The 27636-nt window shown below is 40.0% G+C and overlaps 1 long non-coding RNA gene across 1 annotated transcript; it reads right to left on the reverse strand.

Moving 5' to 3' along the window:
• Positions 1-446: 446 nt before the first annotated feature.
• LOC144583112 (uncharacterized) lies at positions 447-27418 on the reverse strand. The gene is made up of 2 exons (XR_013536716.1): positions 23016-27418; positions 447-10969 (listed from the first exon to the last, which is right to left on the reverse strand). It is a non-coding gene; the product is annotated as an uncharacterized LOC144583112 (long non-coding RNA).
• Between the last annotated feature and the right edge of the window lie 218 nt (positions 27419-27636).

The following is a 27636-nucleotide window of genomic DNA, read 5'->3' on the forward strand; positions in this document are numbered from 1 at the left end:
ATACAATGTTCTCAAAATCCTCTAATAGCATACCTAATAAAAGTAATTCTGGTTCTAAATCTATATAATTTTGAGATGATTTAACCAACAAACTTTGTATTTTATACCAATAATAACTGACTAGGTTCCTAACACATAATAGATGTTATCTAAAGCATTTTACAATATACAGATTTTCTTTATATAATTGTTTAGCCATTTCTATCTCCACATTTTCTATCTATCATATCTAATGTATATTTATTAAGTACTATTTGTTTTGCACCATCCTTATATCTAGCTTCAATTTACCTTAAAAACCACCATGTTATGCCTTTACCCTGATTAGCTATCTCTTATTTCAGTTTAATTCTCTTTTTTAATATATAAGATAATGCCTCTTTACAGTTCCAGAAGTTAGGTATATACATGCTTTCAACGTTAAGGGCCACCTTAATATTTTTCCCTTTTTCATCTTTCTAGGTAACTCCTTCTCTTATTTGTCTTTTCCCAATTCTTGTTTCTATTTCTCTAAACATTCTGCCATCCCTTGTATCACTGGAAAAATTTTATACACTTGATCTATCTCCAATAGATCTTTATGCACTTGATCTATTTCCAACAGATGTTCCAGGCTATTTCTAATTAATTCTGCTGATTTTCTCCCCTTATCTTCTCTTAACACAGCTAAAATTCTCCTCAACTCTAGGGTTAAAATTAAATGTCCTAAATTTTCTCTTCTGGTTTCCTCCAGCCCAGCCCTTCCTTTGGTTGGCATACATCATCCACCACCCTCACATTTCCTTGTTCATTAATCCCCGTCTCCTGTTGAATATAGTCTTTCTTTAGTTGCTCCTTGAATGATTTCACCTCTTCGTTATGGGATCTCACCATTTCTAAGATTGCTTGAAGGGTAGATTTTGTTTCATCCAAAATTTTCCTTTGTTGTAGTATTATGTCCCAAGATGCTAAGTACTTGTATTTCAAGTGAAAGACATCCAGTAGCTTAGAGCAGTCAGTGCAGTTCCATCAATAATTGCTTCAATAAGTCCACTTTAGTAAATTGATCATGTTTAGGGTTAATTTTGAATCCAGTCTCTGACGTAAGTTGACAAGCCCCATTCACTCTACGTTTGTATTAGACTTTCTAAAGTTAATTGTCTATGTTTTAGTCAGCTCTCAGAAAGAAAAAAAGGGAAGTCGAAACAGAGTTCCAAGTTTGAGTATTCAAGGTCATGTTCTGAGCTTTTTGCCAACACTATAGATAGCCATAACAAACAGTTTAACTCCCAGCGTTGTTTGGCTAAAATAATTTTAAGAGGACAGTTTCTTAAGTTTAATGCCAAAGTAACACCAAACTTCCTTCCTTGAAGTATAATTGTTTAATTAATGTCCAGTTTATTTTCTTTGCATTTCTTTGCATTTCTTTCCCCTTTTCCTGATCCACCACTGCTCTATTTAGTGGTGGGGCTAAGAGATGTTATTTCTGTTAAAGGGATTATTCTGTCCTGGGATAATCATAGATTTTGTATCTCACCCAGTGATAACAACAATGTTAAATTGGCTGATTTATTGTTTCTTCATTTACCTCAATTTACCTGACAAGTTGCAAGCAAGCTAATTCAGCTGCTTGTTTCTGCCCACTGGTTGATTGGGGAGTTTCCTGGATCAAATGTGGGTAACCACCATCCCCCTCATGATCAAGAACCACCATTTCTCCACCTCTTTGGGGTGGTTCTAACCCCCTGGGGGGTCCCAAACAGGTTGGAATTCAGCCCAGGGGATGGAGCTCCGTCCTCCTCCTGCTGTCTTGTAGCAGAGTCAAGTCAGAAGTCCAGAATTACAGTCAATTCTTATTTTACATTTTTGAAATTAATGACATCATTCTGCAATTCAGAAGCAGTAAATTTCCAAAGGACAATGAAAATGTTTTTAGAAGTCTGTTTACCTGTCTGCATAGCCTGGCTGCTAACTCAGTGGCTCACTGCAAATTAATAGTTGCTTTTCTCTTTGTTCACAGACATCTGGCTCATCATCCTCCCCAAAGACATAAACACAAACATTAACCAAACCAGAATTTTACTTCTTCCATTTAGAAGACTTTCCTAGAACCCAGACTTATTTAGTGAACCAGAATGGTAGATGACTCAAGACAGGTCAATAGAAGGCCTTGTTAATGTAGAGTATCATCAACTGAATTTACTGCCAAAAGATTATGACCTGAGTGGTTTTAAAAGAGGCCTAGACAAATCCATGGAAGACTAAGGTATCGGTGCATACTAATCATGTGCTGCCTCCAGCAGTGTGCTTTAAACGTATTGTGAGAAAGAGGAAGAGAGAGTAATTGCCTTCAGGTTCGGCTTGTTGACTCTCCATAAGCCTTTGATTGTTGCTACAGAAAACAGGATACTGGGTTAGATGGTCCTTTCTCTGATCCAGCAAGAATCTTTTTACACTCTTATTTCTTTTTAGCTCTGCCCAGGTTATTCACATGCCACCCCGACATTTTTTTCCCTCTCCCATCCTACAAAATTCAAGTGGCACAGCAGAAGGATAACAGATTCCAAGAGTTTAAATCCTACTTCTCAAAATGGTTTCTGAAATATGGAACCTCTGTGTTCATTGTGGCAGATGGCAGAGACAGATTCTGTATGCTTCCCTACTTAGAAATAAGGCATTTATTACTCATTGCTAACAATATGCTACACAGTTATTGTAGGCTAGCAAAGTGAAACACAGAACTTACCAACCTGACATTTGGAAATATTACCACCACTGATACCCTTCTTGCAGATGGCCAAAGTTCTAGATATTTTGAGTAGAGTTTGTCTTGATTTCCCATACTGTTCCATTCTCTCACAGATTTGTCAAGGTTTAAGGTCCACTATACTTTGATTTTTCTCTGGTTATATTCCAACAATATACACTGTCTATGTATGTATGTATGTATGTATGTATGTATGTATGTATGTATGTATGTATGTATGTATGTATGTATGCATGCATGCATGCATGCATGCATTCATTTATTCATTTATTTATTTATTTATTTATTTATTTATTTATTTATTTGTTTATTAGATTCTACCCTGCCCCCCTAGACAGCGTCTACTCAGGGCGGCTTACAAATATCATAAAATAACATAAAATATAATAAAGACATCATAAACATCATTCTCTTCAGAGTATGCCGCTCTCTCATACCCAGTGGAATGTCTGTTCTTTCTCTTCTGCATTCCCTAATCAGGTTCTTGTAATTTTGTAAAGAATGCAGATGATAAGAATTGTATAACCATACAATCATATAAATTGATATAAATTAATATGATATAAATTAATGTATGAATTGTAAAAACATATAATAACATAGAAAAGTAGAGCTGGAAGGGACCCTACGGATCACTAAGTCCAGCCCCTGTCAAAGAGGTACAGTGGGGAACTGAACTCCCAACTTCAAGCTCCACAGCCAGATACCCAAACCACTGGGCTATCCAGTGTTCTGTGCTTTTTCTGTGTTATAAGCTATATTTATTTCTGTGTATTTTTTCCATAATTATTCTCTTTCATCTCACTCCCTTTTTTCAACAGTATTGACTTACAGCTGTTTCCTTCAGCTGTTTTCTGGAAATTATGGATTATACCAATACACATATTACAACACTACATACCTAGATACATACACCTCCAGTTTCCAGGGGTAAAGAAGGAGTGGGTGGTAAAAATAGGCAGAGAGTAAGAATGTGGACATTGTTATCCAGCTCAAAGATTGATCTGTGTTACAAAAGAAAGGGAACTTGTAGAGCTCACCTCTCATTTGAGGCTGTATTTATAAACCCCTGCAAAGTTCATTTTAAAGCTTGACTTGGAAGAAAAAAACCAAGTACAGTCATGCCCTGCTTTACGATTACCCCGTTTAACGACGAATCCACTTGACAGTGAGATTACAAAACAATGGTTTGAATGGGGTTTTTCTGCTTTGCGATGATCGGTTCCCTGGTTCAGGAACCGATTTTCGCTTTATGAGGATCAGCAAACAGCTGATTGTCGGGTTTCGAAATGGCCACAGACTGAAGAAAATGGCCACCCACTGTGCTTAGGGATGGATTCCTCACTGCACAGGCATGGAAAATGGCCGCTCCTATGGAGGATCTTTGCTGGACGGTGAGTTTTCAGCCCATTGGAACGCATTGAACGGTTTTCAATGCATTTCAATGGTCTTTTTTATTTCGCTTTATGACGTTTTTGCTCTATAGCGATTTTGCTGGAATGAATTAACGTCGTCAAGCAAGGCACCACTGTATTAGAAGATTCAGTCAAACGTTTCCCAAACCCTGAACCTGGAAATGTAACTTCTAGAATGGCTGTTGGCCTTTCAGGCTAGGGTATTCTGGGTGCAATTATCAAAAAAAACAAAAACAAAAAAAACCCCAAAAACCTCAAAGGTCTGTTTGTGCTGCCTCTAGTTCAACATCAGGAGAGGCCTTTCTTTTGATTCCGTCACCTTCAAAGGTGCATTTGGTGGGGACACAGGAGAAGGCGTTCTCTGTTACTGCTTCCAGACTTTGGAGCTCCTTCTCACAGGAGGCCAGACTGGCCCCATCTTTGCTCTCCTTCTGCAAGCAGGCAAAGACCTTCCTCTTCAAGCAAGCTTTCCCTTATTTACTGACTGACTGAGTGGGGTTCTTAAATAGATTCTTGTTCCCTATGGCTTTGAATGTATTTTGATATAGCTTCTGTTTACCTTCTCTTACTGTGTTATTTGTTTGATCCTTGTTAGTATTTGTATACTTATTGTTTTAGCTTTGTATGTTTTCTTTTAATTATGAAAGCCACCTTGGATCCTTCTGAAGGAGAAAGGTGGAGTAGAAATATTTTTAATTAGTTAATTAAATAAAACGAGGCAGAGAGAATTTAGCTTTCATTTCTCCTATTCCTGGCAAAAGAAATTCTGCACCTGACACAGAGCTATGGAGATGAAACTAGGAGCTTGGAAAGATTTTTTTCTTTTTTGACTGCTAGCTCCCAGAATTCCCACCGGCTATGCTGGCTAGGGGATTTTGGGAACTGTAGTCCAAAAACTAACTGTTCCCAGCTCTGATTTGGAATCATGATGTCTGGACTTGAACAAATAGTCAGCTCTGTTCCATTGTTACTTGGTAGAGACAGCCATAAAGTGCACTGGCCTTACCACTTTCCTCAGATGCCACTCATAGTTAGTGACAAGGAAGAGTGTTGCACTTCCTCCTACAGAAAACTGCTGTGCTCACTTGTATCTTGTCATCGTCGCTGTCATCATTTAGTCATGTCCAACTCTTTGTGACCCCATGAACCAGAGCATGCCAGGCCCTCCTGTCTTCCACTGCTTCCCCGAGTTGTGTCAAATTCATGTTGGTTGCTTCGATGACACTGTCCAACCATCTCATCCTCTGTCATCCCCTTCTCCTCTTGCCGTCACACTTTCCCAGCATCAGCGTCATTTCCAGGGAGTCTTCTCTTCTCATGAGATAGCTAAAGTATTGGAGTCTCAGCTTCAGGATCTGTCCTTCCAGTGAGCACTCCAGAAAACTGCTGTGCTCACTCGTATCTTGTGGTCACTTGAAATTCCAGAGCAATGCTGCAAGTTATGAGACAATCCTTATGTCAAATCCAGCAAACATGCTATACACAGAGCACCTGATAGGATGAAGGTGTAGGAACAAACACTAGAATGGCTTGAGAGCTTTGTAGCAAGCAGTGAGAAGAGGAAACCTCAAAGGGGAACAACAGGAAATAATTATTTAATCTTGATGTAACAGACTTAAGAAATCTAACATCATCATAAGGTTACAGGAAGCCATGATATACCTTTTGACTAACAGAGCAATTCTTGACAGTAGGAATAAGGCTCTCCATGTTCACTGATGACAAGGGCTGCATCTCATTACACGGCTGGTACAAGGAGGCCACTTGATGTTGCCTTTATGCACTGGCTACTCCATGTGTTGTTATGCAGTTTTGTGTTTTCCAGGTAACCACAAGACTATGGCCTCCATGCCTTTTCATGAGGTGACTGTAGGCAATTGGGAGAAGCAAAACAGGCCCCACTGCAAGCAAACTGTCCCCTGTGATGTTTTCCACAGGGGACATGTGGGAACAGAGCGAAAAGGTCACCACAAAGTGGCCATATTCTCAGGACCGATCATGGATGAGTTGATGTTCATTGAATTCATATTTCCAAGGGACATGTCGAGTTCCTGTGATCTACTCTAACCCTATCAATACACAAAAAGCCTTTTAAACCAGCTTTATGATAGACAGATGCAAAAAAGAGACAATAGCTCAACAATGAGATGGATAGAAATAGTTACCCCAAATATTTGAAGACCTCACTGTCAAGCTGCCTTGTGCTTGTATATGTATCAGATTACAGGCGATCACTCTCTTTATACTTTTCTAAAAAGGATGGCAGCTTCTATTCAGTAGCATTAGAGAGACAATCCTTTAAGCTGTGTCAAAATGCCAGTTATCCTTAGATGCCACCCAGATTTGAATAATTTAGAGAGACAAATAAAAGGGTCCACTGAAAACAGGAGGCATCCTTTGACCAGCTCTGCTTTTGAGGCAACAGCCCCCCCCACTCCCAACTTTTACTGAAGCAGCTTCATCTCTCTATCAGCTGTGACAAGTGCCAATCAAACCTGCTGTTTCTAAGCTCCCCCCCCCTCTTTTTTGGAAGGAGAAATAAAAGAAACATGAAACATTTTCTAACAATTGGGGGAGGAAGATCTGCTATCAGTGTGTGGTCTAAGATAGGAGGCTGAAGAAAAGGAGGGACATGGTGGGGGCCACAAGGAGAAGAAGGAACACATGCATTTCTAATTTTTACTTCTAATCTCTGACCACCACCACCTCCCCCATTTACCTCTCTTTATACATTTTAATCTCCCAGTTGCTCCAAATGATCCTAAACAAATTGTAGGTCAGCCTGGATTAGTTTCTTTATGCTCCATGATTAGGACAATTATTCATACTTTTAACATCTTCAGCAACGGCAGCTGAATGTCAGGAAGGATCCGGGCAATGCCTGTTGTGTTTTGGGTAAAGCTTAGAGCCACCTCACACAGCAGCACTATATTGGAGTGGGGTGGGAGGAAGAGAAAAGACTGAAAGGCAGTGATGGAAATTCGCAGAGCTTCTGCTAACACAATCCCTAACGTCAACTCTGACCTTTAGACAAATCTGTTGTCAAGAGGATGTTCAATGCTGGCCTTACGTAATGAGGCAAGTTTAGGGTTTCAGGGCTAAACACGAGGCCCATTTGGCCTTTTCTTAAAATTGAAAAAGGGTGCAAAAAAAAAAACCCCTTTCTGTTTGCATTCATTTCATTGCACAAAAGAGATCTGGAGTACTTTTAGCACAACGCTGTGGGTTTTATGGGTTCTCATAGGAATTTTCCTATGAAATCATGACTCTCCCTGAATCATTATTTTTTTTCTGCTTCTACTTGTAGTTTTAGGAAATGGTGGTATTGATTCTGCCACTTCTTGAGGGCCAATGTGATTCAGGCAGTGTGCTGTTAATTCTCTCCTTTTTGATATTTCCTAGGCAAGGCTGTAACTGTCTGGATAGTTAAGTACCTAGATGTTGAGCCAAAGGTTGGGAGTTTGATTCAGGAGAAGAGCCAGCCTATGTAGTGTTGAGCAAACTAGACAGTCCCAGAGCACCCTAGGATAATAATAAATAATAATTGTGTACTGTCAAGTCAATTCAGACCCCTTTCAGGGTTTTGTAGGTAAAGAATACTCAGAAATGGTTGACCATTCCTTTCTTCTGGGGAGATTCTGGGGCTGTGCACCTTGCCCAAGACCACACTGGCTGGTTCTTCTGAGATGCAGGGTGGGGAATTGAACTCCCAACCTCTGGCTCCACAGCCAGACACTCAATGCTCTGAGCTATCCATCCAGTAGTCCCAAAAATGAATGGTTAACATCTTAGTACCCTATACCTAATAAACTCTGGAAAAGTTTGTCAAAATCCAGAATAAACCTGATGATGTCATTAATATTAATTATGCAGGATTGTCAGGTCTCAGGATGCGAGCTGAAGTTGCAAGGAAATACTATGTTTCCCAGGGCTCTAAGGCAAGAAGTCAAATTTCAGGGCAAGTAGTAGAGGAAGAGGAAACAGGCTTTTCTCTGTAAGAGAGCTTTAAATTCTGGGTGCCACTCATTAATAGTCAGTACCACGGCTCAGTGGCCCAACACTAACATGCTTGCATGTATGTGTGTGTGTTCGTCTGTGTGTATTGTTTGCCAGACATTGAAGACAAAAAAAGCCTGTTGCCAGGGGAGGATATAGAAGAAAGTTTACAGGGGCACATACTTGGGTCCATCATGTCATTTAGTTTGAGGCAGAGTTGACTATCAGCCTCATATTGTGAGCTGTTTTGCAGCACATGGGAAAGCATGAAAACCTGTGGAACAGAAAGTCCTTGTGGACTGGCAAGGAGACTTCCACAAGTCTCGGCATCAGTATAGGGCATGGAACCCCACATGTTCCATGTGTTATAGAGAAAGATACAAGCCCAAGCAAGAATAGTGGCTAAGGATTTCAGCTGCTGGACAGATCCTTTCATCTGCCTGGACATTAAAAAAATGTTCATTGTTCTGAGTTGCCATATTATTTGGTTAGCCATGTTTTACTTGGATTCCGAACCCAGATTTTCAACACGGCTTTCCCACAATCAGCTGGTCTGGTCTACAAGCAGTTATGATCTCCTCTTAACCTTGTCCTTGTGTCATTACAAAGGTTTACCCCAGTCTCCAGTTTTATTCTTGAAATATCAATGGAAGAATTGCTGCTGGCAACCCTCTATCCTTTCCATCATGGTGGCAGGAGAAAAAAAAATACAATGTGCATGTGAATATCACCACTGATAACTGGATGCTATTCACACCATGTCCAAGTTTATAAACTACAAAAAGGACAGTGAAGTTGATGAGGACTTCTCTGCTACAGATGCTCACTACACTCTCTTGAACGAGAGTACTAGAGCTTCTAAAGAGAGAAATCTAAGTATTTCACCAGACAATAAATCCTGGGATTCTGTAGGTTAGAGCCATCATTGACTGGAAGACTGCGGGACTTATAGTGCAAAAAAGTAACTTTCCAAACTCTTGTTAAAATTAGAGTTAAGAACACAAAGTCCTTAGTCATCAATTCCATTCTTCATCTAACCTTCCTTGAAACAAATGTGGATGCAGGATTCCATACAAACAGTGGCTTTCCCATTCTATTCTTCCGTCATTGAAGCAACAGAATGGTTCACATGGCATGGAGTTATTTCTACACTAACTGTTAGGGACCTCAAATCAATAGCTTCATACTTTTCCCCATGCTTTCTGCAGACTTTGCTTCTCTCTTCATTTGACAGAGTGGCCTGAAACGGTTGTCCACAGGCAAATAATACAAAATTGGCAACATATACTGGAGTGAACCAAATTAAACATATCATGTTGACAATATCTCTTTGGCAAATCAGCCAATTGCTTTATGTACACCTGATGAAAGATGCATGTTCCATATACACTTTAAGCTTAATGGATTACTGGTAACATGAGAATCTCAAGACAAACAAACACCTAACAATCTAGAACTTTTGCATTTCATACAAGACCTAACCCAAATCAATATTTGTTTTAAATCAATCAGTTCCTAAATAATTACTTTTATCCATTTTCTAACACAAAAGTGTCCCTTGCAGTAAAAGAGCACTTGCTAATGCCCAGCATATTTCTGTAATTTTTAACCTTGCTTTAAAGATGAAACTAAAATCAGAACTTCACCACTGCATTTCAAATTTTTATAGGATATTATAATAATCACATGCCATTGAATTGGTTGCAATTTATGGTACATTGACCCTTCCCAGATATGCTTTGATTGTATTCCTGCACTGAGCAGGGGGGTGGACTTGATGGCCTTGTAGGCCCCTTCCAACTTCACTTTTCTATGATTGCATGATTCCCAGGGTTTTCAATCATAAAGTACTTATTGGTATAGCCAGATTAGTATAGGCTGTACATGACAGAATGAGAATTCTCTAATTCTGTGGTCTTCACAAGTAAAAAACATCAAATATAGTCCCATGTATACTTCCAGGAATGCTTATCTTATGCTTATTGTAAGAAAGCAACAGGATTTCAGCCAATGTTATGTTTCTAGGTGGTGAGTGGAGAAAAGCAAGATTAAAACAACTTAAAGAGCTCTTCTGTGAACAACTGTAGTACAGCATGCTGAGGCCAGTGAATATGTACCAGTTAACACATTTGATCAATTGCTGTTAAGTAATTTCCTTACCGTTGGCTCCCTTATAGTTCCTTTCTTTAGCCTGCTATTATCCCAACAGCTCATACTGTCTGTTGGGACAATAGCAATCTTGCATGCATAAATATTGGGTGTCAATTGGAGGCAGCTTTACAGCCCAACATGATTGTCCTTTGCCACTTGGTGATAGCCCCTTTTCTCTCTGACCTTCCTCCAAGCAACAAGCATGAAGGTCTCTTCCGCATGGCGGAGTTCCATTTCCCCTCTCTTTTTTTATTCTTCTGTCTGAAACTGTAAATAAAAACATCCTTTTCTATTTTAAATCCTTCTAGAGTGATTTTATCATACAAAGTGTTAGTTTGTGTGGAAAACAAAAGAGACCAAGAAGCAGAGGCTGTTGAGACTGAGATGTTCTCTTCACATTTCTGTGTTGTTGGGTTTTATACTCTGCTAACCAAAGAGGAATACCAAAATTCCCCAATACTCTCAACTAGAGTAGAGCCACTGAATTATTGAAATTTACATATGTGTTGACTTACCCTTAAGACATTATTTCAGTGGGTCTAGTTGAGACTGCATTTGCGATGTAGGCATTTGTTGCCAAAGCTTGAAACATGGAAACCCCCAAATTATTATTTTCCTCAGGTCACAAATGGTGTACTGGCTGCGGGCATACACTGCCTCTCTGAAAGTAAATAAAAAGCAAGTAATTATCATTACCAGTGCATAAGACTGGTATTTTTGGGCTCTACAATATAAAATCGGGGGCTTGCAATAGTCACGTAAAGTCCAAGCTACAGAGGAATCCCTGTCACAATCAATTCTCTGAATTTAACCCCCACCGCACTTTCACCATATCCAGCTTACTGGGCAATTGATGGTACAATGTTAGCTATCTTTAGGAAAATTCCATTTTCCAGGGGCTGCTTTCTCCTTACATGGTGTGTGGCACTGGAGGGGCAAAGGAGACCTCACTTCTTTCCCTCCCTCACCTGTTCCTGATAAAGAAGTGGTAGGGAACAGGCAGTATCTTTGGAAGATGAGGGGATGGGGAAAAATGCTTCTGGGAACTCAGGAGTGAAGTAAGTGTCTCTCTCTCTCTCTCTCTCTCTCTCTCTCTCTCTCTCTCTCTCTCTCTCTCTCTCTCTCTCTCTGTGTGTGTGTGTGTGTGTGTGTGTGTGTGTGTGTGTGTTTAATACCAGTTCAGTCTGGTGCCAGAAATAGTCAAGCAATTTCCTGTTGATGCCCTCTTTACACAGAAATAATTTGGTTTTCCTTTTTCTGCCAATCTACTTCACCGTGGAGGAGCTTAGCTTTCACTATCAGTACAGTCCCTAGATTTTCTAAAATACAGTCCTCTCTAAAGCTTAAGCCATGAGAATAAGACTGGAATTAAGTTCAACAACAAGACATCCCTGCCACAGAAATGCTGGTTTTTATGGTCTTGAGATGGTAGGATTCAGTGCTGCAATCAAACAAAAGGAAAGTAAGACACAGACTGTAACTTAATACTATCTGTAGCCTTTCCAGATTATACACTTAAAAAATAAATACATGCATTATTTTTTTTAAAAAATAAAAAAGCTTCAGAATCAGGTGCAAAGAAAAACACAGGTGAGTGTGACTTGCAAAGAAACATCTGTTACAAAATAAAATGAAGAAGAACATGGGGAGGGGGTTCTTCTTTTCTACAAAGTAACGTAATATTTAATGCACTGTCAACAGACTTAGTCATGCAGCAGAACATGAAGCTCTTTTTAATCATCCAAATAGAAATTTAATATCTTTGGATCTGCTAAGCAATGCAACTGGTTCAAGCCACAAGATACACAAAGCTCTCGGTATTTGTTCTGCTTTTGTTGCTACTGAATGGAGCCTCAAATGGCAAGCAGGCTAGGGCTGGTTTTAGTTTTGTAGTTGATTGCTCATTTGTTTAAAAAGAAGAAAAGAAAAGAAATCAAGATTAGTAGATACTGGGGGGGGGGGGGGAGCTGAGTGAAAAAGAGAAGCCAAGCAGCCAACTATATAGCAGTTCTACGCGACAGGATCCAGTCCTCTTTCATCTTCCTTTACAGATGTCATACTTTGCCACATAAACTGACAAAAATGACAAAATTGGGGCTATTATACTTGGCCATACCATTAAAAGACAAAACTCAGTGAAAAAGTCAATAAGCAAAAGGCAGCATGAACATAAGAAGACTGAACATGGGATGGAATGAGATAATAAAAAGAAGCTGAGCAAGGCTGATGATGATGGACATTTTGAAAGTCACGAAGGGCTTGTCTACACAGACTCCATTGGAGTGGTCAGGATCAATCTAAATATGGTCACTGGAGTTCCTGGAGAGGTCCAGTATGCCATTGGGTATGATCCTCACATTCAAATGGCATATGACCTCAAACAACCCTATTTGGTCCAGCTCCTTCCACTGTCAATTTGCCATATCATGAAGTGACTTAAGAAGAGAGCTGCTTCTGCCTACAGTGGGGTCTCTACTTAAGAACGTCTCTACTTAAGAACAATCCAACTTAAGAACAGCTCCATTTGCTAAATTTTGCTTCTACTTGAGAACAGAAATCCAAGATAAGAACAGGAAAAAAAACCTTTCCTGCTCTTTTTTTAACCTTAGGTCATCTTAGGTTAAAAAAAATTCTCCCCCTAGTGGTAGAGTACGTATTAACCAGCTTTGCATTAGTTCCTATGGGAACTAATGCTTCAATGTACGAACGCACCTCTACATAACAAAAAAACAGCCAGAACAGATTAATTGGTTTTCAGTCCATTCCTATGGGAAATTTTGCTTCAACTTAAGAATGTTTCAACTTAAGAACACCATTCCAAAACGGATTAAGTTCTTAAGTAGAGGTTCCACTGTAGTTTCTATGGACGGAAAAGAGCAGATACGGATTAAATGGTTTTCAATGCATTCCTATGGGAAATGCAGATTCAACATAAGAACTTTTCAACTTGAGAACCACCTTCCAATACGGATTAAGTTCTTAAGTAGAGACCCCACTGTATTGGCAAATTAAACACTTGCTCTCTGTCTTTGTGGAAAAAGGAATGAAATAACCCATCCCCACAGCAGACCAAACAATGGGCTAAATGCCTGTCTGATTGCACTCTAATTCATAGGGTGAGTATACACTGAAAACGACTTCATGACACATAGAACCCCCTCCTTGCTTTGGACCCTATCTGTTGTATTCTGTGAGAAAATATTTATGTGTATTTATTCTTCTTGGGGTTTGATATGTTGGAGTGAAGATTGTTCCGTAGGGAAACTGGATTTATGTTGGAGAAGTGAGTAGGTACAGTGTGGAGTATGGCAAAATGAGCAGGGTTTGGCTGAGGACTGGCAAGCCACAGCACAGATAGAAAAGATTAGTAGGTTCTATGCATTCTCTTTCATAAGTTTGTAGTATGAATGGAACAGGGATATGATTTGAGTAAGTTCAGTGTAGGATTTACCCCCTTGCTTTCCCAACCTTCAGTTTTTCCAACAACGGCCAGAAAGCCTGCCACATGGGTAATAATTTAATGCTTTCTTGAAAGATGAATTGATGGTAGATATAAAATGGCCACAGCTCCAATTGGGTGCAGCAGAAAAGTGTTGGTGCAGCATAAGGAGCAGATACCAACATCAAATGACACAGCTCCCAAGGACTGGTCGAAAGAAATCGGTCTGTTCTTCCTGGGGGACGAGACCACTAGAAGGAAGATTCTCTCTCTGTACCAGCCATGAGGGACCATTCTTGTCAGTCTCTCATGCCTTGATCCCCACAAGAAGACACTCCTCTGCTTGGGATAGGACCAGATGGCCTTCTCTGACAGCACAAATCTGCTCCTACACACAAATTTGCCCCTCTGGCACAAACAGTAAGAATACAAAAAATGTTACAAATTCCCTTACATGTACCTAAAAGGATAGTGGATGGGTGACATCCACAAGAAGGCTGCCAAAGAGGATCCTCGATCCTGTATATATACCCCCTGACGGACCAGAATGAAAACTACAACAGTCTGGTCCATCAGCAAAGACCCCGCCCACAGCTCTACTCAGCCACTCCTGATTGGCCGACCCTCCTGTGCCTTCCCAGTTGTGCCTGTGAAGAAGAGCAGCAATGGTGGCCAGTGTAAACAGCCCACTATCTCCAAAGAGATTTATGGGGGTGCAGGAAATCGGGACGAGTAAGAAAACCAGACAAACTTCTAACTGCTGAGCAGAGCCAATTGAACTCAGCCAAGTTCTGTCTAAATTTTCTTACTCAGAGGCCAATCTCCTTATTAAGAAAGCAACACAGTCATAACCATGAGATATACTCAGAATGATTTGGCTCTGAAAGTTTGGTAACAAACCCACGTGGCCAATTAGACATTCAGCTGGTCTGTTCAAGAAACAAAGCTTCTACATAGAAATCAATCATTACTGTTTTATTAAAAAGAATTACTTTAGAAAAGGTTTCAGTTGATAGTAAATTAAGTCAGTAGGTACATTTTCATTCAAGACTAACGGAACACACCACACCCCCACTCCAGCTAAAAAAATAAAGAAATGAAACTATGCTAACTAACAAAAAGCATAAATCATCCATCTCACGTGTCTTGGGTCTTCAAAGGCTGATGCTAGATGAAAACCAGTCCATTATGGGAAAAGCACGTGTCTGCCCCTTTCTCAGGCAAACTCCATCTTTCTTCTCTCCTCCTTACTCTTCTTCTTCCCAGAATGCCTCCTGGGTCTTGTTGTCCCGCCTAACTTTCTCATGGGGCTTCAGTTGTTTTCATACTTTGTGGCAGAATTATTTTGACTACGAAATTCTCTGCTCTCTACTCAGCCTAGCAACGAGATAACCAGAGAGCGAAGCTTCTCTGGAACAGCATGTAAAACTTTCCTACTACAGAACAGACTTTAAATCAAAATGGATGCTATTGGGACAATCTTAGTACTACATATCCCATTCTAATACACATAAAAACACAAATCATCACATGCCCCCCCTGATTATCGTTAAAATTCAGAGCAGTTAATCTGATCTAATTTTAAGAAATCAAGCAAAAGTAACTAAAAAGTAATTCAAAGTAATTAACTGGTTACATCTCAAAATTCAACTACAGATTAACTATTACAATACTGAAACATAGCACACTGTTGAATACATTGTTTCAACGTTCAGGTTCATAAGAATCTTCACAGTACATTCTAGAAAGACCATCTGCCACTACATTCAATTTTCCAGGAATGTGTTGAACTTCAAAATCAAAATCTTGCAATGCTAGACTCCATCTCAACAATTTTTGGTTGTGAGATTTCATCTTCTGCAACCAAACTAAAGCTCTGTGATCTGTTTGGAGTGTAAACTTACGACCCCATAGGTAAGGTCGAAGTAAATTGAGAGACCAAAATATAGAAAGAGCTTCTTTTTCAGGTACTGCGTAACTTCTCTCTCTATCCAAGAGTTTTCTAGAGAAGTATGAGATAGGGTAAAGGTTCCCATCTTCTCCTCGCTGTAACAAAACAGCTCCCAGTCCTAATTCAGAAGCATCAGTTTGTAAAATGAATGGTTTGTCAAAATCAGGGGATTTCAGTATAGGTGCATCCATAATCTTAGCTTTTAAAGCTTCAAAGGCACCTTGACACTCTGGTGTCCACTTTACCTTGACAGGCTGTCTCTTCCTAGTGAGCTCTGTCAGAGGTGAAGCCAAATGACTGAAATCAGAAATGAATTTTCTGTAGTAGCCGACTAGGCCCAAAAACGAGCGTACCTGTTTCTTAGTTTTAGGGATAGGCCAATCATTAATAGATTGTACTTTAGCTTGCAAAGTCTGAATTTCTCCTTGCCCAATCAAATGACCTAAGTACATGACTTTTCCTTGCATCCACTGACACTTGCTGGCTTTGACTGTCAGTCCTGCTTGCTGAAGTCTGGACAAAACAGTTTCAATGTGAGACATGTGAGAATCAAAATCAGAACTGAAAATGGCAACATCATCAAGATAAGCACTTGCAAAAGGTAAACCTTGTAAAAGTTTGTCTATCATCCTTTGAAATGACGCACCTGCATTCTTCAAACCAAATGGCAATCTGCGGAAACGGAAAGTTCCCACGTGCGTGATGAAAGCGGTCTTATCTCGTGAATCTTCAGCCAAATCTAACTGCCAATAAGCATTCTTTAGATCGAGAATGCTGATAAACTTAGCCTTTGAAAGATGTTCAATTAAATCATCCATTCTAGGCAATGGGTATGGATCTGGAACCGTAACACTGTTTAACTTTCTGTAATCAACACAAAATCTTACTTCCTCGAGGATTTCACCCAAAGCGTTACGTTTTGGCACCAGAACCACCGGAGAAGCCCAAGGGGAGAATGACGGTTCAATCACCCCCAAAGATAACATCTTTTGTATCTCTTGTTCAATTTGGATAGCATGATTACCAATTGCTCTATATGGGCTAGACCGTATGGGCTGGGCATTGTTCTCAGTAGTTATCACATGACTGATCAATTTGGTGTAACCTGGTTTATCTGAAAACACATCTTGGTATTGTTCTAAAATTTGAAACAACCTTTCTTTCTGATCAACGGTACCTGTTAAAACAAGATTATCAGACCATGTACCTGCATCTTGCAATTCAGATAACATATCAATAGGTTCATTTGCAGCATGAAAATATTCAGCATGACATTGGAAAATCATTGCAGATCTATCTTTGTACAGTTTCAAACTATTGACATGGTAAAGAACAGGTTTCTTATTAGAATCCAACATTTTGACAAGATAATTGACATTTCCCAGTTTTTGAACAATTTCACCTGGACCTTCCCAGACAACTTCTAGCTTAGAAGGTCTGAGTGGGTTCAGAACAAGTACCAAATCACCCACAGAAAATTCCCTGTGTCTGGATCTCTTGTCGTGGAAGAACTTCTGACTTGATTGAGCGTCCAACAAATTGTCTCTGGCTAACTCCTGGACAGCCAAGAGTTTCTCTTGAAGTTTTCTAACAAAATCAGCAACTGGCACAGTACTACTTTTAACCACACCTTCCCAATCGGATTTCAGGAAGTCCAATGGTCCTTGTAGATTTCTTCCAAACACCACCTCACTTGGAGAAAAGCCACCTAGTGAAGAATGAGCTGAGCTACGGTAAGCAAACAAAGCAAAAGGCAAAAGCTCATCCCAAATGTTTCCATATTCTTGGGTCAAAGTTTTAATCATCCTAAGCAAAGTTTGTTGACCTCTTTCCACCATACCATGAGATTGAGGATGATGGGCCGTGGAAAAACTGATGGTTATTCCACTTATCTCGCAGATCTTACGCATAAGTTCACTTGTAAAGGCTCCTGCTTGATCACAAATTATTTTGGATGGTACTCCAATACGCGAGCACAAGTCCACGATGATTCTAGCTATGGTGGTAGCTGTCAGGTTGCTAATAGCGTAAGCCTCGATCCACCTACTGGCAGAACAGATGAAAGAAATGATGTATTTCTTCTTAGATTTAGTAGGAACAAAAGGTCCTAGCACATCCATTTGCAAACACTGGAACACTTGGTCAGGAATTTCCATAATCTGCATTTCGGCCTTTACCTTGTCAGTTTGATGGCCTGTGCGTTGGCAATAGTCACAAGAACTGACATAGTCCTTTACAGTTTTTGAAATACCAGGCCAGTAAAAATGTTGAGAAATCCTCTTTAGGGTTTTTTGTATTCCCTGGTGCCCACTACTTGGATGGTCATGAGCCATTTCTAGTATTCTCAGTCTATATTCAGTAGGCACGACTAACTGTTGAACAGGTTGGGCATCCAAGTTGGATTTGGGGAAATATTCTCTGTACAAAAGTCCATTTTCTCCCCACAGGAAACTAACTTGCTGATGCGCAGGGCGTTCAGCATAGTTCTCTGCTTGTGACCTCAAAGAAGCTAGAGAGGGATCATTAAGTTGCTTCAGTCTAAAGTCCTCTGATCCCTTAGGTATCACCTCCTCCATTTTAGTTTCTGTTGTAGCTGCATTATCAGGTTTGGTCACAAGAGGCTGCTGTTGGGTAAGGTCTCCATCTGAGCTATCCTCAGTGGATTCCTGCTCCCGTTCAGGATCATGCATCTCCCTACTTTGAGAACGCGTAACTACTGACATTGAAGTTGCATTTTGACTCTGCATGTGATCCAAAAAAGCAAGATCATTTCCAAGAAGAAAATCAGGTTTTCCCTCATGGGTTAAAATATGTTTTGCCCCTGACCAGGCCTTATACGAAATTTTGACATAAGCTAAAGGAATGAAACGCTGATCAGTCTCTACAGATCCATAAGTTTTTACTGGACACCTCAGGTTGTTCAAGATTAAGGTGGGGTCTAGAAAACGCTTGCTTATCGAAGAAATGTCGGCACCCGAGTCACGAAAAGCACTTAAAGCCATATCACCTCCAGGTGTGTGAAGAAAAACCACCTCAGAAAATGTGCGGGTTGCCCAGTCCCTTTGTGCAGTTGGTACTATGCAATCAGGATCCATAACAGAAAACCTCTCTCCTGATGCAGTCTCTTTTACAATTTCTGAGGAAATTGAAGCAATTTGTAAGTCCAAAACTCTAGGCACATATTGGTTTACTGCTGCCTGCATTCCACTGGCTTGCGAAGGGGTTACAGTTAGGTTAACTCCTTCCTGACTCTGTGAAGGCACAATACTGGACTGGTGAGGCACAGAAACTGCATTACTGGCAGCTGGCACTTGCTGAGTTCCTGCTGGCACAGAACTTACATACGCCATCTTGGGTGTGCCTGCTTTAGATCTGCGTGGAGCTGGCACAGGTGTTTTCCTAGCTGGCTCCTTAACTTGGCTAGATGGCACATTCAACCTTGGGCAATCTCGTCGCAGATGAGAGCCACCACATTCAAAACATTTAAGAGGCGTTTTACTCTGGCTAGGAGCTAGACTCCTGCGTTGCTCAAATGAACTTTGCCTGGGCTCTTGAGGAAAAGACTTTCTAATTTCAGGCTGACTCTGTCTCTTAGGCGCCACTGGTGCAGTCTTTGGCCTAACAGCAGGTTCATGCGTTTTAAAGGAGAGAATTTCATCAGTCTTTAAAGCAAGGGTTTGCAAGTCTTTGTATCCTCTCTCCAACAAAGTACTCCTTATTTCTGAAGGCACTAAATTAAGAAAATGCTCCATGTACAACACAGTTCTTAAATCCGCAAAAGTACTGGCGCCCAAGGAGCTCAACCACTGATCACCTAGATGTTCTATTTTGTCAGCTAGTGCAGAATAACACTCATTAGGCTGCTTTTTCAGTTTTCTAAAGTTCTGCCTCAGTATTTCCGAAGTGAAACCAAATTTTCTCTTTACCACCTCTTTAAAAGTAGGCCAGTCAGGGTCCTCATCAGATAATTTGGCTACCAAGTTGGCAAGTTGCCCAGAACACTGAGTACGCAATAGCTTAAGGTGCCAGGCCTCCGGTATCTTAAGGTCTCGACACGCCTGTTCATATATCGATAAAAATGATAAGATATCATCGCCATCATGGTAGTAAGGTAGATTGCTTCTATCAACACTGGCTATTGAGTTCTTAAACTCTTCTTTTTCCTTCAGCTCATTAACCAAACGCTCCACCTTTGCCTCTCTGTACTGCTTCAATAATTCATCAGCCATGCTCTGATTACGAATAGTTTGAGTGTGACAAGCAACAAAATCAGCAAACACCATGGCTAACTTATCCACTGGTGATAGACTCTTGTTAGGATCAGGACCCACAGCACCGGCTGCTGCTGCTGCTGCTGCTCCTGCTGTCCCATCAGAAATGCCTCTGCCTGGCACTCCCCTCCCTACTGGAGTGCTGGCACCCGCCATTTCCTCTGCCTGATCCATCTGTTGCAACTTAGTCCAAGTCTGATCTGAATCAGATCTAAGTAGATCCTGGACGTCCTGTGCTGGGAGTTTAGCCATTATATTTCCCTTTTGTAATTCCCTTCTCAGTTGTGAAGAATCATAAGTAATCCTTTGCTTAGCTCCACTTGGAGTCAAGACGTCCTGTTCAAGAGCCTCCAAAAGCTCTTGGTGCCAGGGCTTCGTATCTGCACTACCAATCTTAACTTTTCTCTGAGTCACAAACAGCTCTCCAGGCAATTCCAAAAATTCTTCTCCTGCTAAGTGTTGATCCATATAAGCTTCAACCAACGCAAACACCGAGCTGACCCAAAAAGTAAAATCTCTCTCTGCCCATGTAGCCGAAACTGTAGGGCGAGAGCAAAGCCATAAAACACTCTGGCAGGAACAGCCCTAAACTGGAGCTTCAGAAGGGCGTCCGTTTACTTGCATGAAAATGCCCACTCATTAAACAGCCCAATTAAACATAAGCGTTGTTTCTTATCAGACCTCACTGCAGCTAAGTCTTTCCGTAAGATCCTTAGCTGGAAAGAGAAAAGCAATTTGGCTAATTTACAGCCTGTCAGCATGCACGCACTCCCTCAGCCAAGGCTTCCGGAAGAATGCCTGCAGCTTCACTTACAAAGCAAGCACCATAAATCCATAAATCACACTAAAGCACGTGTTCCGTCCGACCGCTGCCAACCATATAAACAGCCCACTATCTCCAAAGAGATTTATGGGGGTGCAGGAAATCGGGACGAGTAAGAAAACCAGACAAACTTCTAACTGCTGAGCAGAGCCAATTGAACTCAGCCAAGTTCTGTCTAAATTTTCTTACTCAGAGGCCAATCTCCTTATTAAGAAAGCAACACAGTCAAAACCATGAGATATACTCAGAATGATTTGGCTCTGAAAGTTTGGTAACAAACCCACGTGGCCAATTAGACATTCAGCTGGTCTGTTCAAGAAACAAAGCTTCTACATAGAAATCAATCATTACTGTTTTATTAAAAAGAATTACTTTAGAAAAGGTTTCAGTTGATAGTAAATTAAGTCAGTAGGTACATTTTCATTCAAGACTAACGGAACACACCACACCCCCACTCCAGCTAAAAAAAATAAAGAAATGAAACTATGCTAACTAACAAAAAGCATAAATCATCCATCTCACGTGTCTTGGGTCTTCAAAGGCTGATGCTAGATGAAAACCAGTCCATTATGGGAAAAGCACGTGTCTGCCCCTTTCTCAGGCAAACTCCATCTTTCTTCTCTCCTCCTTACTCTTCTTCTTCCCAGAATGCCTCCTGGGTCTTGTTGTCCCGCCTAACTTTCTCATGGGGCTTCAGTTGTTTTCATACTTTGTGGCAGAATTATTTTGACTACGAAATTCTCTGCTCTCTACTCAGCCTAGCAACGAGATAACCAGAGAGCGAAGCTTCTCTGGAACAGCATGTAAAACTTTCCTACTACAGAACAGACTTTAAATCAAAATGGATGCTATTGGGACAATCTTAGTACTACATATCCCATTCTAATACACATAAAAACACAAATCATCACAGCCAGCTTCCCATGTTCTGGGACAAGCAGAGCCTCTGGTGAGTTGACAACAGGCTGACCTTGGAATCTTATGTCATCTTGAAGACTCTAACATGTTTTATTCACAATAAACTTTTTTTTTTACTGAAGCCCACTTCTTTAGATGCATGGAATATAGCCTCAGTAGACAGACTTTTATTTACATGAAGAATAGAGGAGAACTTGCAATATAAACAGAAATGCAAAAAGTCCAGCATGGTAATAATGGATTTAGGTTTCTGCAATGACCTATGTGACAGATGACTCCATTCATCATGTGTAGGGACTCATTACCTTGTTTATGATGGCAAAAAAGAACCAAACAAAGCCGTTTCAACTGGTCCGTTAGGGCAACCCTAATTTTCACCCCATCCTCCGCTAACAGAAAGAGTCACAGCCAGGTCACAGAAATGTTTGATTATATGAACAATTACAATGTTCTGTGGCTGTCATAAGTTTCAAAAGAAATTATGCATGTGTCACAGACAAAACATAAAAAGTTGTTCTGTTAATATGAATAGCCCATCATTGTACGAGTACCCTCTTGATCACCTATTCCATAACTTGAATGAACACCCAGTGCTTTGCTTTCTTTTGGGGGGGGGGCAGGTGCAAGTTGAAGCAGGAGAGCTGCCAATGGTAATGATGAATTGCCTTTGGATGCTGAGGACCACATTACATTGATCTGAATTTTAAATAGCTAGACAGAGGATAGCCATTCCTGGAATAATAAAATAGTAATTATTAATTTTTAAAACCCATGCATTGTGCTAAGGATGTGATTTTTAACATATATAATTCCTGCTGGGATGCAATTATGAGTTTTCTTTTGTGCATTTTTCCACATGTTGGCACTTTATTTTTTGGAAAACATGTATTTGTGCAGGGGAAAATGCACCTTGTATTTTAGGCTTAAAAATTTCTTTATTTTTGCTGCTGAAGGAGGCAGAGGAGGTGGTGGAGGCAGACAGATAACAAATCCTGAAAAGACTGATCTTATTTCAAAACAGAGTTTTGGTGTGCCAAGACATCTCTTCCCACTGAGAATGAGAACATTTGTGAATGTTGTTGTTGTTGTTTTACACTTAGGTGGACTCCTAGTATTTGTGCAATTTGAGAAGATAAATGACTAAGCATTTTGCTTTGTAATAAGGAAGATACATCATGTAGTTACTGTGATTTTTAAAATTGGTAAAATTTTTAGTAGTGTTTAATATAGGGATATAAATATTTGAGACTATTTTAATGCATTTCTGTAAAATGCACAAAACTGAAAAAATATGATAACAGTTACCTTGTTGCATGGGCTAGTAACAGTAGTAACCCTGGATGGGCTGCTTGTGTCTTTCAGATCAATCCATTTGATATTTTGTGGTTCTGCTTAGTTGTATGCCATCTGGAAAGGTAGAAATCAGAGTCCAAAAGATCTGAAAGACATGATATTGTGGAAACATTGACTGGTGGCAGCTTTGCAAGATCTCAAGTAAAAATGTTTTTCATCTTCTGTTCCTAGAAATACCATGGATTGTACTGGCATTTCTTGCATGCAAAGCTCTATTATGGTTGTTGTTGGTTTTTCAGGCTGCTTGGCTGTGTTCCGAACATTTGATCACCCTGATCACCATAATCATCCAATCTCCTGAAAAGGACAAAAAGCTGATCCCACAGCTACAAATAGTTCACTATCCTACGCCAGAACACAGACAGAGTTCTAACTCCTGTCCTCTGAACAGCCAGCCATAAATACTGGCAAAACATTAGGAAAAAAAACCTTCGTAACACGGCCAAACAGTCCGAAAAACCTACAACAACCATTAGATCCCAGCTGTGAAAGCCTTTGAGAATACAAAGCTCTATTATGTCTCCTATGATGACAGATATATACACTATGTTTTCTAGAAAAGCCTGGTTGATCTCTAGGGCTTTTCTCAAGAGATGTCTAAGGGGTAGCTGTGTTAGTCTCCTGCAAACAAGCTTAAAGAATCATTAAACTCCATTAAAAGTAATGTATTTATAATAGTGTGAGCTTTCGAGAACATACAGTCCACTTGCTCAGATGCATTGACTAATCTTTTGGGGCTTCAGACAGTTGTAGTTAGATCTATTTTACACAGATATTGTGATCAGCAAGTATGATTGAAATAGGATACAGATAGTGGAATGAGAGTACATACACTGTATTACAATGACATAGCCATCCAGGCAGTAGGTGGCGTGATAATCATGTGTACCTGATGCTGGAGATGCTGGCGGAACAGTTCCTTGAGAGATGTTCACATCTTCTCTCTGCAGGAGAAGTAGTATCTTAGCAAATATAAGTTCCTTCAAAACTCTCTACCTGAGGTTCTCTAAATGATCTCTTATTCTATTCTATTCTATTCTATTCTGGGGATATGAAATTCTGTTGTGACTCTTATCATCAAGTTTCTTGAATAATATTAGAAATCCTCTAGCAAAATTAAATGCTGGCCTGTGAGAACTTACTAGACAGTATTGCTCCCTTCAATCTCCCCATGACAAAGATTCTCTTTTCATTTTTGATGGGGGTTTTCCTCCTCAACTTTCTCCTCAGAATCCACCTGGATGCTTTCAAAAGCAACCCCCATAGTTTTGACTGCTTTGTTTCCAACTTTTCAAGGTTGGTTAATTCCTTAGACATTCCAACTGGCAGCTGATCATTTTGCATATAGCAGCCTCTGTCTCCATGAAGTACCTCATGGAGAAGAACCTGCTTTGAGGATTAATCAAGGCATGAGTGGCATCATCATCCCTCCCATGTTAGCTGTTCTCTCATTTACATGGCTAGCCCATGGCAATAACATCTTGATGCCAATCTTAACAGTAGAACAAGGTATGGAGTGCTATCAGCACTGGCAACCGTGAAACTCATATGGTTTGACTCAGGAAAATAGCTGACAGCCATGAAGTTCATCCAGCCAGCGAATTGTTACAGTGGGAATTTTATGAAACTTCAGGAGACTGTGAAAAATCTTGGCTGATTTGGTCAACAACTGTGCAACAAAAGGAGGACGCTTTGAGACTGGGGCAAAGGTTAGGGTGAAAAGAAAAGCCTGCTGGGAAATAGCCCAGCACTTTGTAACCATATAATGGCATATTTTTGCCATGCAGGTTTCAGAGGTCTAGAGGTAAAAGGGCCTTGGACCTCCTCAAGAACCTACAATGATGGAATCACACAAAACAGATAAGAGAAGTCAAGATTTTAGTGTGTAATACTAAAATACAAGATTGTAGTGTGTAATAGTGTATGCAGAATACAATAGTTTTGGGTGCTAAACTGCATATTGCAGTTTAAACTGTAAAACTGCTGATATTCTTACATGTATTTCCAGCAGGTTTCCTAATTGACATTCCCTGAGCTGCTTCCCCATGGGATAGATAATTTTAAAATAGTGACAGCAACAACAAGAACAACAACAAGAACAAGAACGACAACAACAACACTTAAAACTGTTATAGAGCATTTCACATACATTAGCCAAAATCCTGTTGGATATTTATGTGTGCACAAGAGGATCTGTGGAAGAAGCCACACCTCATTATGGCTAATTGAGGACAAGCCAGGTGTACCCCAGGCAACCGGGTACATCAGGCATGTGACTGACATGCAATTTGCACCCCATCATTACTTGCAAAAAGTTCCACGATTCCTCCTGTGCATCATAAATCCCAACAAAGATTATCAAAGACTGGAAACCAAGTCCTATGAGGAAAGGTGAAAGAACTTGGCATGCTTTGCCTTGAGAAAAGAAGACTGAGAGGAGATATGATAGCACTCTTCAAATATTTGGAAGATGGTCAAATATTGTCCATCGTTTGAGAGTGCAGGGCACACAATAATGGGCCCACATTAACAAAAAGCCATATTTCAGTTGAATATCAAGGGACAGTTTCTGTTAGAGCAGTACAACAATGGAACCAATTACCTCAAGAGGTAGAGCACTCCAACTGTGGAGGCATTCAAGATATATACTTTGATTTGGATTTCTGCATTGAGCAGTGGATTGGGACTTAATGACCTTGTAGACCCTTTCCAATTTCATTATTCTATGAAACTGGGTGAGATTATGAGGGGAAATGTGCATTTACCCCCTTTCGTTTTTCTGTTTTGTATTTCATCCTTTTTTTTTATCAAAAATTCCCCGAGGTGTTTTGTACTCAAATAGATATTGTATTTTGCACAGAAAACCTCGGATTCTGCACAAAATATTTTTTGTAATAAAACCAAAAGGCTGATGAAAAATGGTAGCTCTCTCCCATCACACCATTTGCCCATTTTTCTCAAGGATGACAAAGTTCATGAATCTTCATTACATCCTTAATCCTCATCATCACACTGCAAAGTAGGATATTATTGTCTCTCTACTAAAGATAAAAAGTAAAACTGGCTGGAAAACCATGCAATATCTAATCCAATTTCTCGATTTCCCATTTACAGTACAGTAACTTTGAAGAGGAATAATACCACTTGGAAGCAATTCATTACTAATAATAAGTTGCTCATAAGTAATTCCTTTTGCATTAACAAAGTTACTTTATTCATGTAAAATAATGGAGACAGCTTTACTTCTTTTATGGTGAAACTGTAATTTTATAATTACAAGGTGCGTAAATATTATGTATATGTTTTCAATCACAGGCCAGTGATTTTTAACATTCTAATGTGATTTTTGAATTTTTTTAAATTACATTTCAATTGTTTCTGAGTAATGAATCACTAGCTAAATTAAGCATATATTTTAATACAAAGAACTAAGAATACATATCATTGGAAAGTATACGAACATTCTTTTGTCATTGAGCTAAATGTCTACAAAATTCTGCATGTTTCAAAAAGTGCTTAAATAAATATAAAGTAGGACCGCCGTGTCCATGGAATCAGTACCCATGGTTTCACCTGTGTACTGGCTAAAAATGTTAAATAAAGAACCCCAGAAATATGCATTTCTAAGGTGTATTACCAGAACTGACCACTAGAGGGAACAAGAGATTATGCTATATACTGTGTAGCATTCCTCTATTCATAATTTCTGCCATCTCTGGGATATGTATGCTTGGAACTAATACTGCAGTCCCACTGTATACTTTACAGAAATGCATACAAAGTTCTATGCAGGGGGAAAAAGAGACTATCTATCACATTGCAAGATGCTGACCAAAATCCCATTGGTGTTTGTACCACAGGGCCTTTTGTGATCCCTCTGGGAATGTCAACAGGATTTTGGCCAGCATCTTGCAATGTGATAGCAACAAGGAATGGGATAGGGAAGCTGATGGGATTGAAAGAAATGCAACAAAATTGAGACTGAGCATTTTTCACATCCCTTGTCCAGGTATCAGTTATGATATCTCAGATACTGGGTCCTGCAAAGCCATTCATGTTTACTTGTGACTCAGTTGCACTAAACACAGAAGGACCTATTTCTAACATGCATAGGATGAGGCTGCACACTTTTACTCAAAATGACTTCCCACTCTGGCTACAATCCAACTGTGCATATACAGAAGACATTGTTCCAATTTGCTATTTTTACAAGAATATAGGAAACGTACTCTGAGGGTGCAGCTAAAACACTGCAAAGGCATGACCCTGATTGCACCGGGAAACATTGCTTTGACCTGAATAATCTCCCTCAGAGCAAAACTTTCACCTGCCTAAGAATTGGTTCAGCCCAGCTCCCACAACTCGATGCCCTGTGACTGGACCAAAACAAGGTATAGTGGGGTCTTGACTTGAGAACTTAATCCGTATTGGAAGGCGGTTCTCAAGTCAAAAAGTCTGTAAGTCAAGTCTCCATTGACCTACAGTGCATTGAAAACCGATTAATCCCGTAACAGGCCGTTTTTGTTCCATTTTGGTTTTTTTCTGGTCTGTAAGTCAATTCTCAGGCTGCAAG

This window comes from Pogona vitticeps, chromosome 5 (assembly GCF_051106095.1).
Source record: "Pogona vitticeps strain Pit_001003342236 chromosome 5, PviZW2.1, whole genome shotgun sequence".
Lineage (NCBI taxonomy): Eukaryota > Metazoa > Chordata > Lepidosauria > Squamata > Agamidae > Pogona > Pogona vitticeps.